General features: G+C 39.4%; 1 protein-coding gene across 2 annotated transcripts in view; it reads right to left on the bottom strand.

Moving 5' to 3' along the window:
• The window catches only part of GLRA3 (glycine receptor alpha 3), a 201,029-nt gene that overhangs the window by 59,099 nt on the left and 121,577 nt on the right, over window positions 1–20,353 (bottom strand). The gene's annotated exons all lie outside the window — the stretch shown is intronic.

Genomic DNA, 20,353 nt, shown 5'->3' with positions numbered 1-20,353 from the left:
AGAAGAGAAGCTAAAGGCAAAGGAGAAAAGGAAAGGTATACCCATCTGAATACAGAGTTCTAAAGAATAGCAAAGACAGATAAGAAAGCCTTCCTCAGTGATCAGTGCAAAGAAATAGAGGAAAACAATAGAATGGGAAAGACTAGAGATCTCTTCAAGAAAATTAGAGATACAAAGGGAATATTTCAAGCAAAGATGGGCACAATAAAGGACAGAAATGGTATGTATTTAACAGAAGCAGAGGTGCTTAAGAAGAGGTGGCAAGAATACACAGAAGAACTATACAAAAAAGATCTTCATGACCCAGACAACCACAATGGTGTGATCACTCACCTAGAGCCAGACATCTTGGAATGCAAAGTCCAGTGGGCCTTAGGAAGCATCACTATTAACAAAGCTAGTAGAGGTGATGGAATTCCAGTTGAGCTATTTCAAATCCTCAAAGATGATGCTGTGAAAGTGCTGCACTCAATATGCCAGCAAATTTGGAAAACTCATCAGTGGCCACAGGACTGGAAAAGGTCAGTTTTCATTCCAATCCCAAAGAAAGGCAATGCCAAAGAATGTTCAAACTACCACACAATTGCATTCATCTCAAATGCTAGCCAAGTAATGCTCAAAATTCTCCATGCCAGGCTTCAAGAGCACGTTAACCAAGAACTTCCAGATGTTCAAGCTGGATTTAGAAAAGGCAGAGGAATCAGAGCTCAAATGGCCAACATCTTTTGATTCATAGAAAAAGCAAGAGAGTTCCAGAAAAACACCTACTTCTGCTTTATTGATTATGCCAAAGCCTTTAACTGTGTGGATCACAATAAACTGCGGAAAATTCCTAAAGAGATGGGAATACCAGGCCACCTGACCTGCCTTCTGAGAAATCTGTATGCAGGTCAAGAAGCAACAGTTTGAATTGGACATGAAATTACAGACTGGGTCCAGATTGGTAAGGTTTAGGTTTAGTCACTAAGTCGTGTCCGACTCTTGCGACACCATGTAGCCTGCCAGGCTCCTCTGTCTATGGGATTCTCCAGGCAAGAAAACTGGAGTGGGTTGCCATTTCCTTCTCCAGGTTATCTTCCTGACCTGGTAATTGAACCCAGGTCTCCTGCATTGCCGGCAGACTTTCCAAATTGGTGAAGAAGTATGTTAAGGCTGTATATTGTCACCCTGCTTATTTAACTTATATGCAGAGTACATCATGTGAAATGCCAGGCAAGATGAAGCACAATTGAAATCAAGTTTTCAGGGAGAAATATCAATAACCTCAGATACACAGATGACACCACCTTTATGGCAGAAAGCAAAGAATAACTAAAGAACCTCTTGATGAAAGTGAAAGGAGTGGAAAAAGCTGGCTTAAAACTCAACATTCAAAAAACTAAGATCATAACATCTGGTCCCATCACTTTATGGCAAATAGATGGGGAAACAATGGAAACACTGACAGACTTTATTTTCTTGGGCTGCAAAATCACTGCAGACAGTGACGGCAGCCACGAAATGAAAAGATTCTTGCTCCTTGAAAGAAAATCTATGACCAACCTAGACAGCATGTTAAAAAGCAGAGACACTACTTTGCCAACAAAGGTCCATCTAGTCAAAGCTATGGTTTTTCCAGTAGTCAGGTATGGATGTGAGAGTTGGAGCATAAATCAAGATTTGATGCTTTTGAACTGTGCTGTTGGAAAAGACATGAGAGTTCCTTGCACTGCAAGGAGATCAAACAGTCAATCCTAAAGGAAATCAGTCCTGAAAACTCATTGGAAGGACTGATGCTGAAGCTCAAGCTCCAATACTTTGGCTACCTGGTGCAAAGAGCCAATTCACTGGAAAAGACCCTGATGCTGGTAAGATTAAGGGCAGGAGGAGAAGGGGACAACAGAGGATGAGATGGTTGGATGGCATCACCAACTCGACGGACATGAGTTTGAGCAAGCTCCAGGAAGTGGTGATGGACAGGGAAGCCTGGGGTGCTGCAGCCCATGGGGTCACAAAGAGTTGGACATGACTGAGCAACTGAACTGAACTGTGTCCAGACTACTCACATCAGTTCCAAAAGAGTAATTTTGGAAAAATTTATGAAACTGCTGTTAACTTAGGGGAAAAAACTCACTATTCCTAGACAATGCTCTGACTTCTATTGATGGCATGTGTGGCTTCAGTCGTGTCCGACTCTGTGTGATCCTATGGACTGCAGCCCATCAGGCTCCTCTTTCTCCAGGCAAGAATACTAGAGTGAATTGTCATGCCCTCTTCCGGGGGATTTTCCAGGCCCAGGGATCGAATCTGCACCTCTTATCTCTCCTGCACTGGCAAGTGGGTTCTTTACTGGGTTTTTTTATTAGCACCACCTGGGAAGCCCCTACTGATGGCATATTTGTACCATATTAATATATAAAGAGCATATTGCAGAAACTGCTCACATTTATGAACTCATTATAATGATTGTATTTATTATTTTAAGTCAAAACTTAAAATAATAAGCAGACCTAAGAACTGGCAATGATATGAGTCCTTACTCCTAACAAGTGCTAACAATTTGGTAGTGGGTTTGGCTTTTTATTTTTTTCATTTTGTTCTGTTTTATAGATTTGCATATGGACTCTCTTTCCAGTCTGATGCAGAAAGCAAAGAAATCAACAAATTTCTAGGGACTGGCTACCACAGGTAGGGTATTTCGTGAAAAAGACAGAAGCTTACTTGGGACTTAAAAGACTCCAGAAATTTGATTAAGCATTCTATAAATGCCTTAGAGACTTTAAAATCTCCTGGAATGTCAGCAGGATACATACAACGCGACACAAGCAACCTATGGCCATAGCTGCCCCAGAGGGAAGTGTGAATTTGTCAGCCACAGGCATTGTCATCACCACTGGTCCTGAGTTTTGACCTCAGCATCGCATTAAAAACGCTTCTAAAGACCATCTCTATATTCACGTAAACTCTTCAATCACATTCTTGTGTTCCATTAAAAAAAAAAAAAAAAACAGATTATTTTCGCCAAACTTTCACTGCATATTTTTTCTTTCTTTCATATTTTCATTTTCTTGTGTTTCAGTTTTGCTTGTTTTCCTCCTGATTTTCATTATAGATCATTTAAGTTATAATTTTTTCATTGTTTTTTTTCTCAATTCCTTTTTGTAGATACACCATGGTTTGTAGATGTGATGTTTTTAATGTTACGTGTCAGATTTATGGTCTTGCATATTTGAAAAATGTACGGGATCCTAGAGTTGAGGGAACCTTTGTTGTCACCTAATGCAGTTCACTTATCGTACAGAAGAGAAAACTGAATATCTGGGAAAACACTACATCTACATAGTTTACATAGTTGCTTAATGAAAGACAAAGGCACAATGGACTTTCCTGAATTTGTTCTCTGACATAGGTAGTAGCAATGCATGGCACAGTTTAAGTTATTGAGATTGAACATGGGACAACCTCTGGAGAAGGGATATTCAAGTTTTGAAAAAGCATACTCTGAAAAGATCATTTGGAGTAGGTGGCAAATAGGAGGGCTGGAGGAACTGGGGTTATTGGAGGAATTAAGCAAGAAAGAAAATTGTGACACTCTGAGCTATAAATAGAAAATGGTAGGATCCCAGAAAAATGACATAACACTTTAAATTGAAGGTGATTTTGAATACTCCTTTTATTTTTAATTGATGGATAATTGCTTTGCAATATTGTGTTCGTTTCTGCCATACATCAACATGCACCAGCCATAAGTATACACATGTCCCTTCCCTCTTGAGCCTCCCTCCCATCCCATCCCATCCCTCTAGGTTGATCTTGAGTATTCTAAAAGGATTACTGAAACTCCTACCCATTGGGATGGCTACCAAAAAAATGCAGATAACGACTGTCGGTGAGGACAGGAGTAATTAGAACACTCCAGCACTGCTGGTGAAAATAAAACGGTGCAGCTATAATGAAAAATGGGATGACAGTTCCTTAAAAAATTAAAAATGGTGTTAGCTTATGATTCAGAAATTCTACTTCTGGATATATAGCCAAAAGAATTAAAAGCAAGGTCTTGAAGAGATATTTGTACTCCCATTCCATAGCAGCACTATTTGCAACAGCTAAAAGGTGGAAGCAATTCAAGTATCCATCAACAAATGAATGAATTGCATGTATATATCACATGCAAAATGTGGCACATGATGGAATATTACTCACTCTTGAAAATGAAGGAAACTCTCATACATTCCACAACATGGATGAACCATGAGGGTATTATGTTAACTCACAACAAGACAAATACTGTACAATTCACATATATGAAGTATCTAGAGTAATCAAATCCATGGAAACAGAAAATATAACGGTGGTTTCCAGGGGCTGCAAGGAGGAGGAAATATTGAGTTCTTTCATGGGTACAAAGTTTGTCTCACAAGATGAGAAAATTCTGGAGACTGGTTGTATAGCAATGCGATATACTTAACAATACTGAGCTGTACATTTGAAAATGGTTAGGATGGTGAATTTTAAATATGTGTGTGTGCATGCCTGCCTAGGCACTCAGTCATGTCTGACTCTTTGCAACCCACTGAACTAGAGCCCGCCAGACTTCTCTGTCCATGGGATTTCCCAGGCAAGAATACTGGAGTGGACTGCCATTTCTTCCTCCAGGGAATCTTATCCACCCAGGAATTAAACCCAGATCTCCCATGTCTCCTTCATTGGCAGGCAAGTTCTTTACCACTGAGCCATCTTGGAAGCCTTTATGTATGTGTATTTTACCAAATCAAAATTAAAAGTTAAAAAGAAAAGCTCCTGAAAGTTGTAGGCAGAAGAAGAATGAGGACAGCATAGCTTACGGAAGACCTTAGTGGCATCATGGCATGAGTTAAAAGTAGAGCCTGGGTAAGATGATGAGTTAGCCTCAAGGCATTCACTGTGTATAGAGAGGGCATTTGTTCCACAGAGCTAATTGATAATCTCCTTAAAGAGCTCACAGCAAGGAGGGGAGGGTGGGATAAATTGGGAAAGGAAGATTAACATATATACACTACCAGAGTACATCAAAGCTGTATACTGTCACCCTGCTTATGTGACTTATATGCAGAGTACATCATAGAAAATGCCAGGCTGGATGAATCACAAGCTGGAATCAAGATTGCCAGGAGAAACATCAACAACTTAAGATATGCAGATGATACCACCCTAAAGGCAGAAAGCAAAGCAGAACTAAAGAGCCTCTTGATAAAAATGAAAGAGGAGAGTGAAAAATGCTAGCTTAAAACTCAGCATTCAAAAAGCTAAGATCATGGCATCCAGTCCCATCACTTCATGGCAAATAGATGGGGAAAAAGTGAAAACAGTGACAGATTTTATCTTGAGGGGCTCAAAAATCACTGCGGATGGTGACAGCAGCCGCGAAATTAAAAGATGCTTGCTACTTGGAAAACAAGCTATGACAAACCTAGACAGCATATTAAAAAAGCAGAAACCTAACTTTGTCAACAAAGATCCATCTAGTCAAAGCTATGGAGAAGGCAATGGCAACTCACTCCTGTACTCTTGCCTGGAAAAATCCCATGGACGGAAGAGCCTGGTAGGCTGCAGTCCATGGGGTCGCTAGGAGTTGGACACGACTGAGCAACTTCACTTTCAGTTTTCACTTTCATGCATTGGAGAAGGAAATGGCAACCCACTCCAGTGTTCTTGCCTGGAGAATCCCAGGGATGGGGGAGCCTGGTGGGCTGCCATCTATGGGGTCGCACAGAGTTGGACACGACTGAAATGACTTAGCAGCAGCAGCAGCAGTCAAAGCTATGGTTTTTCCAGTAGTTATATATGGATGTGAGAGTTGGACTATAAAGAAGACTGAGTGCTGAAGAATTGATGCTTTCAAATTGTGGTGCTGGAGAAGACTCTTGAGAGTCCCTTGGACAGCAAGGAGATCAAACCAGTCAATCCTAAAGGAAATCAGTCCTGAATATTCTTAGGAAGGGCTGATGCTGAAGCTGAAGCTCCAATACTTTGGCCACCTGACGTGAAGAACTGATTCATTTGAAAAGACCCTGATGCTGGGGAAGGTTGAGGGCAGAGGGAGAAGGAAGCAACAGAGGATGAGATGGTTGGATGGCATCCCTGACTCATGTCCATTGACTGGTTTGAGCATGAGCAAACTCTGGGAAATAGTGAAGGACAAGCAAGCCTGGTGTGCTGCAGTCCATGGGGTCACGAAGAGTCGGACAGGACTGAAGGACTGAACAACAACGTGTGACACAGGTTTCTGCTGGGAAGCTGCTGTAAAGCAGAGAGAGCTCAGCTCAGTTCTCTGTGATGACCTGGATGGGTGGGACAGGGATGGGTGGAAGGGGAGGTTCAAGAGGGAGGGGGATATATGTACACGTATGGTTGATTCACTTCATTGTACAGCAGAAACTAACACAGTATTGTAAAGCAATTATATGATTCCAATAAAATAAAGAATCCATGGTTTAAATATAATTACAGTGGGCCACCTTAACTGCTCTAGGTAAGACATGCACATGTGATTATCTGTGGTTAAGAGAAAGAAAGAGAACATTATCTTAATTTTCATCATAATTTCTGGGAATAATAAATTACAAACAAAAGAGACAATTTCAAGGAGTTTGGATGTAGTAGCAGGGGTGGAACTCATAGGTATTATTGTTGCTAAGTCACTTCAGTCGTGTCCGACTCTGTGTGACCCCATAGACGGCAGCCCACCAGGCTCCCCCATCTTTGGGATTCTCCAGGCAAGAACACTGGAGTAGGCTTTCATTTCCTTCTCTGATACATGAAAGTGAAAAGTGAAAGGGAAGTCGCTTAGTTGTGTCTGTCTCTTTGCGACCCCACAGACTGCAGCCCACCAGGCTCCTCCGTTCGTGGGATTTTCCAGGCAAGAGTACTGGAGTGAGGTGCCATCGCCTTCACTGATAGATATTATTAAGGAAATATAATAGCTATTATTAAGGAAATATAGTGATAGTTATTATTAAGGAAATATAAAAATATAATTGGATAGAGACTGACTTGTGAGAAAAAGTGGTCAGAAGTGGCCTGAAGAATTGCAAAGCTATCATGAGATTAAAGCTGAGAATATACTCAAGTTTATTAACAGGTAGACCATGCATTAAAAATAAAGGAGCTTAACACCAAACCCACAAAATTCTGGAGAGGTTAAAATTTAGTCTGTGTGCAGGTAAGTTAGGAAGCCATCCATGGTCAGTAGATGCCAATAGCATCATAAAGGAAAAGCCATGCTTATTAACATCATGTAATGATCTTATGACCAAGTGTGCTGGAATTCTAAGGCAAATGTATATATTGAAGGAATTCTTATGTTATCCTTATGAACAAGAATTTCAAAATACTGTTAAGGATAATATGCGTAGGTGATTTATAACTGATTTAAAGAGCAATTGTTAATTTTTTTCTTTTGAGTAGTACTCCATCTAGAAGAATCCTTCTAGTGCATTGTTGAACAATTTTCTCAGACCAGCCTTTTTGGATTGTATAATGGTTCAGTTCAGTTCAGTTCAGTTGGTCAGTAGTGTCCGACTCTTTGCAACCCCATGAATCGCAGCACGCCAGGCCTCCCTGTCCATCACCATCTCCCGGAGTTCACTCAGACTCATGTCCATCGAGTCAGTGATGCCATCAAGTCATCTCATCCTCTGTCATCCCCTTCTCCTCCTGCCCCCAATCCCTCCCAGCATCAGAGTCTTTGCCAATGAGTCAACTCTTCGCATGAGGTGGCCAAAGTACTGGAGTTTCAGCTTTAGCATCATTCCTTCCAAAGAAATCCCAGGGCTGATCTCCTTCAGAATGGACTGGTTGGATCTCCTTGCAGTCCAAGGGACTCTCAAGAGTCTTCTCCAACTCCACAGTTCAAAAGCATCAATTCTTCGGCGCTCAGCTTTCTTCACAGTCCAACTCTCACATCCATACATGACCACTGGAAAAACCATAGCCTTGACTAGATGGACCTTTGTTGGCAAAGTAATGTCTCTGCTTTTCAATATGCTATTCAGGTTGGTCATGACTTTCCTTCCAAGGAGTAAGCGTCTTTTAATTTCATGGCTTCAATCACCATCTGCAGTGATTTTGGAGCCCCCAAAAATAAAGTCTGACACTGTTTCTACTGTTTCCCCATCTATTTCCCATGAAGTGATGGGACCGGATGCCATGATCTTCATTTTCTGAATGTTGAGCTTTAAGGCCACTTTTTCATTCTCCTCTTTCACTTTCATCAAGAGGCTTTTGAGTTCCTCTTCACTTTCTGCCATAAGGGTGGTGTCATCTGCATATCTGAGGTTATTGATATTTCTCCCAGCAATCTTGATTCCAGATTGTGCTTCTTCCAGCCCAGCGTTTCTCATGATGTACTCTGCATACAAGTTAAATAAGCGGGGTGACAATATACAGCCTTGACGTACTCCTTTTCCTATTTGGAACCAGTCTGTTGTTCCATGTCCAGTTCTAACTGTTGCTTCCTGACCTGCATACAAATTTCTCAAGAGGCAGATCAGGTGGTCTGGTAGTCCCATCTCTTTCAGAATTTTCCACAGTTTATTGTGATCCACACAGTCAAAGGCTTTGGCATAGTCAATAAAGCAGAAATAGATTTTTTTCTGGAACTCTCTTGCTTTTTCAATGATCCAGCGCATGTTGGCAATTTGTATAATGGTACGTTGCTGAATTCTCTAGACTATTAACTAGAAAAGATACAGATCATCAGGTAAAGAATATGGGCTGAATCTAACATAAAGATGTTTAACTGGGGCAAAGGCAAACTTGTAATTAGTCAAGTCACCCAATTGGGTAGACATAAAACAAGATATATTGTGGTATCTACAGTAGCTGATGTAGATGTGATCTGGGTCAAGAGTGTTTTGCAGCTCCCTGTGATCTTAGATCTTAGACTGCACATCACAAAATGATTGTCATTGTCAGCCAAGGTGGAAGGGGGGTGGAGGGATGTGCATGCTAAGAGGCTTCAGTCATGTCCAACTCTTTACAACCCTGTGGACTGTAGCCTTCCAGGCTCCTCTGTCCTCGAGATTCTCTAGGCAAGAACACCGGAGTGGGTTGCCATGCCTTCCTCCAGGGGCATCTTCCTGACCCCAGGATCGAACCAGCATCTCTTATATCTTTTGCATTGGCAAGCAGGTTCTTTACCACTAGAGCCACCTGAGAAACCCACAACTTGGTATAGGCCAATTGTAATACAAGGGAAGACATTCAGGGGAGGAGAAATAGGCAGAGGAAGGAACTCTAAGCCTTTTCATCTGAGAAAGCAAGTAAAATTACTGGGTATATTTAACTGTAGAGCTAAATTATGTGTACCATAGTCACACACTATAAATATTTTGAAATTGTCAGATAGAGTTCAAAGTGACTGAATGAATGTTGCTTAATGTAAGTTTGTGGGCTATTAATTCACATGAATTTGCTTTGTCTACTTCTTAATTGTGTAACTTTGGGAAAGTCTCTTAAGCTTTGTAAGCCTTAACTTGCTGATATTTAAATGGAAATAAAACCTATCTTATTAAATTGTGGTTAGGACTAAATCAGATAAGTAATGAATATAAAACAATTGTGACATTATCTTTTTGAAAGATTTTTAACTACATGGTCTTTTATTATATTGTCAAACACTCAGAATATCTGATAATTAGCAAAATTCAAATTACAAATATATGGACAAATTAGGAGAGTTAAATAGAATACGTTAAATAAATGTGTTAAATAGAAAGGAATATTTAATGTTTAAGTGGGAACTGATTTTCCAAGTAGCTAGTTAGTTCATTAGTGAATATTTTTGTCTTGAGAAAACTTGCTTTCTAACCACCATTGTAACCACAGAGGATTAAGTAATAACTACTCAGAAAATAAGAACAATTTGTATCTCTAACTATCCAGACAAAAAGCATAATATTATTTTGAATAACATTCACACTTTTTTTAAATTATGAAAGAGTTTGAATAACAATAGAGATTATTAGGAAATAACTGTAACCTTTTTAAAAATTAGTCTTAACATAAATTCCAGAGTAACCAGTCTTAATCTTTTCAGACATGGTTTCAAAATGAATCTGAAAAATTAAATAGCAAAAAACTCTCATCTATTTTAGATATATCTATTTGAAAACCTCATTAAAGCATATTTCAAAAGCTTCTTAAAATTTCAGACAGTAATTTTTATTCATTTTAACTCTTATAAGTAACTTTTACTGTAATTTTAGGGATTTAGGCTGTTCTTTGCAGAAAAGAATTCTTTCATCAATGAATTATTTCCTCATTTTTTCTTTTCCAACTTGAATAATTAAAACTTATTTAACTTTCTCTGGTGATGTTTTCCTCTTTTGTTACCTACATTCTTCTTTAGATGTGAAACACAGAATTATACTGTTTATTGGACATAGTGATAGTTTGTGTATCCTATTTCATACTGTCTCCAACTACAAGTTGGCACTTGCCATAGGCACTTGCTATTTACCCCTGAAAGAAAGTGTTAGTCACTCAGTCGTGTCTGACTCTTTGTGACTCCATGGACTGTAGCCTGCTAGGCTCTTCTGTCCATGGAATTCTCCAGGCAAGAATACTGGAGTGGGTTGCTATTCCCTTCTCCAGCAGATCTTCCCAACCCAGGGATTGAACCCGTATCTCCTGCACCTCCTGCATTGGCAGGTGGATTCTTTACCATTCAGCCACCTGGGAAGCCCTCTACAAAGATTAAATCATGTGCTGCTGCAGCTGCTGATTTTCAACACCCATTGAAAGGAGTTCAGGGTGAAGAATGGGAATGAGGCATTCTGTGCTCAAGGAAAAACTGGCAGAACAGGTCTTCAGATAGATATTTTCAGGAGCCGATTTTATGGGCCCAATTCTCTTATTTTCTCATAACTAGAAAAGCACTACAATCCTTCATGGAGATGACTGCTTCTTGTGACTAACAGAAACCTTCTATAAAAAAAATGTGTTTGATTGCATGTATTCCCTCTTCACCAAAATCACATACATACCCATTCTCCCCCTGCCCCTTCGGCTCTTTGGAACAGCGTCTCAGAGCTATCTGATATGTATCCTGGGCTAAGTCCTCATTTTGTCCCAAATAAAATTTAACTCACAACTCTCATGTTGTACATTTTTTAAAGTCAACACTGTCTTTTAATGAACAAGAAAGCTGTATTATGACTCAAAGAAACTACTGTCCAATATTCTTTCAAGATCAAAAATATCCTCTATTTCTTTTTTTAACTAGGGGGAAAAAATTGCCCATTTAGAAAGTTTCTTTATGACATAAATAAAAGCTGAATATTAAATCTTTTTTTTTCCATACCCCTATTCCTGCACATTGCTTTGCACTGTAAATTCCTTAGGGGTGTAGTATAAATTATAAAATAGCTGTGTTTCCTTCCCTCATAGATTAGCTGCTTATCAAGGAAATAAGTAAGATGCTTTTATAAGTAAAACAGCAATATCAATGAAAATTTATTTTTTTAAAAGATAGCCCTAAGTTTTACTTCATACAGTCAATTAAAAAAAAATGAATCATGTATTGAATCTTGAACTTCAGTAAACTAAACTAGTACATCTAATTCTGAGAAGCAAAGTTAGTGATCACTTTAATATTTAGTTCATCTTCACTAGAAATGCCACTCAGTTTTATATATTGCCAGCAAAAATTGGGGTGCAAATTATAGATTATTTTAAAAATTAAATAAAACACTTAGTGAAAAGCAGGGCTTCATTGTAGAATGCTCTCTGTAGTATATATGATTTCATATTTTATTAGGCTTCTACTGATGTAAATTTTGGAAAATGCAAATTGTCAAGGTAATTGGCCTGTATTTTCTGGCTGGACTTGGAGAGTAAAAAAATGACTACTACAAAGAAGGAAAAATAAGCTAACACAATTTCTTTTCACCCCAAAGCAAGCATTTACTGTATTTATTTCAGAATTCTCTTCTGAGGTTGAAAGAAGGATATTCAAGACCAGAAGAAAATATTTAAGAAAATATTAAAATTTTGGGCAGATAAAAGCAGTTGGGTAAATCTGTTGAGATTTGAGGAACAAGTAGACTATGGCAGTGGTCTCCAACCTTTTTGGCACCAGGGGCCATTTTTGAGGAGGACAATATTTCCACAGACCAGGGGGAGGAGGAGATGGTTTGGGAATGATTCAAGCTCATTACATTTGTTGTGTGCTTCATTTCTATTATTCTTACATCAGTTTTGCCTCAGATCATCAGGCATTAGATCCTGGAGGATGGGGACTCCTGGACTGTGCGACAGGCCTTTAGATTTCATAAGGGAAACATCTGAACCTGGGCCACATAAATGGACCACATTCTTCCTTTATTTCAGTGGAATTCTCAGTGATAGGATTTAGCATTCCAGGTTAATCTAAGGGTAAAGTTTCCATTTTTCCTTTTGGTACTCTCCATGGGGTTCCCACAGCAAGAATGCTGGAGTGGTTTGCCATTCCCTCCTCCTCGCCATACAGTTGTGCTCATTTCACATGCTTGCAAAGTTATACTCAGAATCCTTCAAACTAGGCTTCTGCAGTACACGAACCCAGAACTTCCAGACATATAAGCTGAGTTGAGAAAAGGCAGAGGAACCACGAATCAAATTGCCAACATTCACTGGATCATAGAAAAAGGAAAAGAATACAAGAAAAACATCTACTTCTGCTTTATTGACTATGCTAAAGCCTTTGACTGTTTGAATAAAAAAAAAAAAAAAAAAAAAAAAAAAATTCTTAAAGAGATGGGAATACCAGACCACTTTACCATCTCCTGAGAAACCTATATGCAGATCAAGAAGCAACACTTAGAACCTTACATGGAACAACTGACTGGTTCAAAATTGTGAAAAGAGTAGGACAAGGCTGTATATTGTCATTTTGTTTATTTAACATATACAGTGAAGAGTCAGACACGACTGAGAGACTTCCCTTTCACTTTTCACTTTCATGCATTGGAGAAGGAAATGGTAACCCACTCCAGTGTTCTTGCCTGGAGAATCCCAGGGACAGGGGAGCCCGGTAAGCTGCCGTCTATGGGGCCACACAGAGTCGGACATGACTGAAGTGACTTAGCAGCAGCAGAGTATATCATGCGAAATGCCAGGCTGGATGAATCACAAGCTAGAATCAAGATTGTGAGGAGTAATGTCAACAACCTCAGATATGCAGATGATACCACTCTAATGGCAGAAAGCAAAGAGGAACTAAAGAGCCTCTAGATGAGAATGAAAGAGGAGAGTGAAAAAGCTGGCTTAAAACTCAACATTCTAAAAACTAAGATCATGGCATCTGCTCCCATCACTTCGTGGCAAATAGAAGGGGATAAAAGTAGACGCAATGACAGATTTTATTTTCTCGGGCTCCAATGTCACTGTGGATGATGACTGCAACTATGAAATTAAAAGACACTTGCTCCTTGGAAGGAAAGCAATGACCAAATTAGAGAGTGTATTAAAAAGCACAGACATCACTTTGTCAACAAAGGTCCATATAGTCAAGCTATGGTTTTTTCAGTAGTTGTGTATAGATGTGAGAGCTGAAAGAAGAATTGATGCTTTCAAATTGTGGTGCTGGAGAAGACTCTTGAGAGTCCCTTAGATTGCAAGGTGATCAAACCAGTCAACCCTGAATATTCATTGGAAGGACATTGAAGCTCCAATACTCTGGCCACCTGATGCAAAGAGCCAACTCATTGAAAAAGACCCTGATGCTGGGAAAGATTGAGGGCAGGAGGAGAAGGGGATGGCAGAGGATGAGATGGTTAGATAGCATCACTGACTTAATGGACATGAACTTGAGCAAACCCTAAGAGATTGTAAAAGACAGGGAAGCCTGGCATGCTTCAGTCCATGGAGTAGCAAAGAGCTGGACACGACTGAGCAACTGAATAACAACAACCTCTAAATGTAGGTCTTTCTTAAGAGTTGGTTCTTCTTTGTGGGTTTGCTTGCATCTCTGTACTCTCTCCTTTAAAAATTTCATCTTGTTGAACTACTCTGTAGATGGCTCATAACAGTACATCTTCATAACACAGTGAGCTCAGCTTGGTGTCTGTGATGAACTTGAGGGGTGGGATGGGGCGTGGGAGGGAAGCTCCAAGAGGGAGGGAAAATGTGTATACTTACAGCTGATTCACCTTGTTGCACAGCAGAGATCAACACAACATTGTAATGTAATTATCCTTCAATTAAAATTCAGTTACAAAAAAACAGTACATCTTCAGTGTTAACTCCTTCCTTTGGCTTTTTATGTACATTTCCCAAATCACAAATATATTAAGACTGGATTTATCAGTATTCCTTTTAATATTTATTTCTCACTCTGTTTTTTTCTCTGTCGGTATTTCCAAAATGATTCTACTTATCTAAGCTCTTTGTCTCTGACTAATTGGGCACTCAGAGACTTTGCATCCACTTTGTATTGCCAACAAAGGTCCGTCTAGTCAAGGCTATGGTTATTCCTGTGGTCATGTATGGATGTGAGAGTTGGACTGTGAAGAAGGCTGAGCACCGAAGAATTGATGCTTTTGAACTGTGGTGTTGGAGAAGACTCTTGAGAGTCTCTTGGACTGCAAGGAGATCCAACCAGTCCATTCTGAAGATCAACCCTGGGATTTCTTTGGAAGAAATGATGCTAAAGCTGAAGCTCCAGTACTTTGGCCACCTCATTCGAAGAGTTGACTCATTGGAAAAGACTGATGCTGGGAGGGATTGGGGGCAGGAGGAGAAGGGGACGACAGAGGATGAGATGGCTGGAGGGCATCACTGACTCGATGGACGTGAGTCTGAGTGAACTCTGGGAGTTGGTGATGGACAGGGAGGCCTGGCGTGCTGCAATTCATGGGGTGGCAAAGAGTCGGACACGACTGAGCGACTGAACTGAACTGAACTGAACTGTATTGAAGTAAATGAAAACAGTGGAATATGTACCCCCAAAATATGCCACTTCGGCAGAAGAATGATTTTAAGCTAAAGGCACCTGAAAAACAGCAGGTGTGAGAAGGGCATTCTAATCTCTCCTTTTCTTTCTGAAAACAGTAGACTAAAAACTTCCATGTGAGCTGTACTCACATAGAGCTCACACTTCCAAGGAGCTGTACTCCTTGTACTAGGAGAAAAAGAAACACTCTTCAACAGGGGATCAAAGCCAAGAGAATTCTGTAGAGATCTTGTTAAAATAATTCTCATCTTCCTTTGGCTTCCTCACATAGCATTACTTTTCCACAACTGCTTCTCGCTTTTCTTTGTTTAACCTGGTATAAAAGAATTTAGGCTTTGCCACTTCCTTGACTATTCATTTCCTTCTGTAAAACTTATATTAAATAAATTTGTATCCTTTTCTTCTGTTCATGTTTTATTTCTGCTTAATTTTCAGGCCAAGGCTGAGGAGCCTAAGAAGGTAAAGATAACATTTTGCTTCCTCTACAGCATCAATCTGTATTGTATCTACTTTCCACACTGCTCTTCTTTGCTCCTACTTTCATTCTTTTTATTGGAATATTATGGAACCTTCTTAAATAACTTGGTTCATCTGTATGAGAGAATCTTCAAGAGCATAATATTAACCAACTCATGTTCTTGCTCCTAAATCTTCCACAGCTCCTCACTATTGGATAATATTTAGTATTCTTAAATTAATAATTAGGGAACCAGTCTGTCTTAGACTATTTTTCATATGATTTTTTTCCCTCCATACTCTCCAATGTACCTAATTTTGCAACAAAGATACCTGTCCTCAGAATGCCTTCAAGGTAGAGTTAGAAATCAACACTGCTAAGGAATCCTGTATTGCTTCCCACTCCCAACTCCAACCTCCCATTTTTATTGCTAAATAGATCTTCCAATTAAAACTAAATTTTAATTTTCCTTTCATTTAATTTAGTAATTTATCCATGGGTGTGACTAATATTTAAGTTGAAAGTGAAAGTGAAGTCGCCCAGTTGTGTCCGACTCTTTGCGACCCATGGACTATAGACCACCAGGCTCCTCCGTCCATGGGATTCTCCAGGCAAGAATACTGGAGTGGGTTGCCATTTCCTTCTCCAGGGGATCTTCCTGACCCAGGGATTGAATCCAGGTGTCCCGCATTGCAGGCAGACACTTTAACCCCTGAGCCACCACGGAAGCCCTATATTTAAGTTAATAAAATGTAAATATTGAGTAAATTAATATACTCACATTAATTAACTTATATTAATTAAATTAATCCACTTACTTATATAATGTATTTAAATTTAACAGGAAGATATTATATTATCTTCCTGCTAAGTTTTATTATCAGAGAAATAGGTATTTGCACTTCCTTTCTTTAAGAGAAAACCAGTGTGCAGTGTTGGCAACAAGTCCCCCTACGAAGTAGGCATGCCCTCTAGTGGCAGATTCACCACCCTACAGGACTGGAATCTCATGCCACCAATTCTGAAGTTCCAGCTGCAATTTTTTTCTAAAGGAATATGTCAAACAGGCATTTTTTTCTAAATATGATGGAGTATCATGGGGTTGCAAAGAGTCAGACAAGACTGAGCAACTGATCTGATCTTATCACAAAAATATTACATAATGTCGACCAACCAAGTTTGGGGTAATAAACAGATAAGTTTAAAGAAATAAAAGGACCTAAAGTTTTCATGTGTTAATATTTTGGACAGAAAGAAGGACGTTTCTGAGGGAAACCTGACAGACACAAGGACATTTCTGACAGAAAGAAGGTCTTTTCTGAGAAAGAAACTTGACAGAAAGAAGGCATATTTTGTACTTACCACCTTGATAATTTGGGGTAAAAATACTCAAAGTAACGATTTACACAGGTGGAAACATGACAATAACAACAGTTCTGTTGTGTGTATGAGAAATAAAACATGACAATGTTTGGATTCCAGCACGCACTCCATAAAAAAAAGTACCATATTTTTCAAAGTTAGCATCCATTTTACCGTTGATGTGTATAAAGAGAATAGATATTTCTTAATCTTCAAAAATGGCATTTCTAGCTTGAAATTTACTTTAAATAGCAGTATAGAGTGTATAGAGTGTAAGACAGATACCAATCCATAACAGGTGCAAAATAACATGTCTTTTCAGTAAATGTCAGAAAAAAACTAAAAAACAAATAATATACATCATGCATTATTATAAATCTACTAATTTTTTACATTTTTTTTCTAGAATTTTTTGGGGAAAAAAAGATAATTCAGATAGAAACTAGATAGAAAGGAGATTTCTGACAGAAAGAAAGTGTTTTCTGGGAAAGAAAACCGACAGAAAGAAGGCAATTTCTGACAGAAAGAAGGGCGCTTCTGAGGGAAACCTGACACAAAGAAGGAGATTTCTGACAGAAAGAACGTCTTTTTCTAGGAGAGAAACTTCACAGAAAGAGGGTGATTTCTGACAAATGGCAGAAAGAAGGACGTGTCCGAGGGAAACCTAATGGAAAGAAGATTCCAGACAGAAAGGTTTTTTTCTGGGAGATAAACCTGACAGAAAGAAGACAACTTCTGACAAAAAGGACATTTCTGAGGGAAATCTGATGGAAGGAAGGTGATTTCTGACAGAAAGAAGGATGTTTCTGAGGGAAACCTGACAGAGAGAAGGAGATATCAGACAGATAGAAGGTCTTTTCTGGGACAGAAACCTGACACAAAGAAGGGTATTTCTAACAGAAAAAGGTCTTTTCTCGGAGAGAAACCTGACAGAAAGAAGGACATTTCTGAGTAAAACCTGATAGAAAGATGAAGATTTCTAACAGAAAGAAGGGTGTTTCTGAGGGAAACCTAATAGAAAGAAGGAGATACCTGACAGAAAGAAGGTATTTTCTCAGAGAGAAACATGACAGAAAGAAAGCAATTTCTGACAGAAAAAAAGGACGATTCTGAGGGAATCCTGACACAAAGAAGGGGATTTCTAACAGAAAGAAGGTCTTTTCTGGAGAGAAACCTGACAGAAAGAAGGCGATTTCTGACATGACAGAAAAAAAGGAAGTTTCTGAGGGAACTCTGACACAAAGAAGGGTATTTCTAACAGAAAAAAGATCTTTTCTGAGATATAAACCTGACAGAAAGAAGGCACTTTCTGACAGAAGGATGTTTCTAAGGGAAACCTGATGAAAAGGAGTTTTCTGACAGTCTTTCCTGGGAGCAAAACCTGACAGAAAGAAGGCAATTTCTGACAGAAAGAAAGATATTTTTGAGCAAAACCTAACACAAAGAAGATTTCTGACAGAATATGTTTTGGGGGAGAGAAACCTGAAAGAAAGAAGGATGTTTCTGAGGGAAACCTAATGGAAAGAAGAAGTTTTCTGACAGAAAGGTCTTTCCTGGAAGCAAAACCTGACAGAAAGAAGGCAATTTCTGACAGAAAGAAGGATGTTTCTGAGGGAAACCTGATGGAAAGATGGAGATTTCTGACAGAAAGAAGGGTGTTCTGAGGGAAACCTAACAGAAAGAGGGAGATATCAGACAGAAAGAAGGTCTTTTCTGGGAAAGAAATGTGACAGAAAGAAGGCAATTTCTGACAGACAAAAAGGACAATTCTGATGGAAACCTCACACAAAGAAGGGGATTTCTAACAGAAAGAAGGTCTTTTCTGGGAAAGAAACCTGACAGAAAGAAGGAGATTTCTGACAGCAAGAAGGACATTTCTAAGTGAAACCTGACACAAAGAAGGAGATTTCTGACAGAAAGAATGTGTTTTGGGGGGGAGAAACCTGACAGAAAGAAGGGGACTTCTGACAGAAAGAAGAACATTTCTGAGGGAAACCTGATGAAAAGGAGTTTTCTGACAGAAAGGTCTTTTCTGGGAGAGAATCCTGACAAAAATAAGGCATCTGACAGGAAAAAAGACATTTTTGAGCGAAACCTAACACAAAGAAGACTTCTGACCGAATATGTTTTGAGGGAGAGAAACCTGAAAGAAAGAAGGATGTTTCTGAGGGAAACCTGATGGAAAGAAGAAGTTTTCTGACAGAAAGGTCTTTCCTGGGAGCAAAACCTGACAGAAAGAAGGCAATTTCTGACAGAAAGAAGGATGTTTCTGAGGGAAACCTAATGGAAAGATGGAGATTTCTGACAGAAAGAAGGGTGTTCTGAGGGAAACCTAACAGAAAGAAGGAGATATCAGACAGAAAGAAGGTCTTTTCTGGGAAAGAAACGTGACAGAAAGAAGGCAATTTCTGACAGAATAAAAAGAATGATTCTGAGGGAAACCTCACACAAAGAAGGGGATTTCTGATAGAAGGTCTTTTCTGAGAGAGAAACCGGACAGAAAGAATTTCTGACAGAAAGAAGGATGTTTTTGAGGGAAAACTGCCAGAAAGGCGATATCAGACAGGAAGAAGGTCTTCATTGACAGAAAGAAGGACATTTCTGAGGAAAACCTGACAGAAGGAGACTGCTGACAGAAAGAATGTGGTTTTTTTAGTGGGGAGAAACCTGACAGAAATAAGAACATTTCAGAGGGAAACCTGATGAAAAGAAGTTTTCTGACAGAAAGGTCTTTTCTGGGAGAGAATCCTGACAGAAAGAATATTTCTGAGGGATACTGAAAGAAAGAAGTTTTCTTCCAGAAAGAAGATTTTTCCTGTGAGAGAAACCTGACAGAAAGCTGATTTCTGACTGAGAGAGAGACTTTTCTGAGGAAAGCTGACTGAAAGATTTCTGACAGAAATAAGGTTTTCTTTGTGAGTGAAACCTGACAGAAAGAAGGCAATTTCTGACAAAAGGAGGGACTTTTCTGATAGAAGTAAAAGTTGCTCAGTCGTGTCCAACTCTTTGCAACCCCATGGACTATACAGTCCATGGAATTCTCCAGGCAAGAATACTAGAGTGGGTAGCCTTTCCCTTCTCCAGGGGATCTTCCCAACCCAGGGATCAAACCCAGGTCTCCCACATTACAGGCAGATTCTTTATCAGCTGAGCCACAAGGGAAGCCTAAGAATACTGGAGTGGGTAGCCTATCCCTTCTCCGGCGGATCTTCCTGACCCAGGAATCAATCCGGGGTCTTCTGCATTGCAGGAGGGTTCTTTACCAACTGAATATCAGGGTAACCCTTTCTGATTGAAACCTGATAGAAAGAAGAGATATGCCAGAAAGAAGGACTTTTCTTTGATGGAAACATGATAGGAAAAAAAGGAGATTTCTGACAGAAAGAAGGATTTCTTTGTGATAGAAACCTGATAGAAAGAAGATATCTATAAAAGTTATTTTATATAAACCTGGCAGAAAGATGGAGATTTCTTTCTGTCTTTCTTTCTGTCTTTAGACAGACATAAGGTCTCTTCTAGGGGAACCTGAGAGATAGGAGATTTCTGACAGAAAGAAGGACTTTTCTTTGAGGGAAATCTGA

This window comes from Bos mutus, chromosome 8 (genome assembly GCF_027580195.1).
Source record: "Bos mutus isolate GX-2022 chromosome 8, NWIPB_WYAK_1.1, whole genome shotgun sequence".
Lineage (NCBI taxonomy): Eukaryota > Metazoa > Chordata > Mammalia > Artiodactyla > Bovidae > Bos > Bos mutus.
Note: the sequence above shows the minus strand (reverse complement) of the source record. Positions and strands in the feature narration are given on the sequence as shown.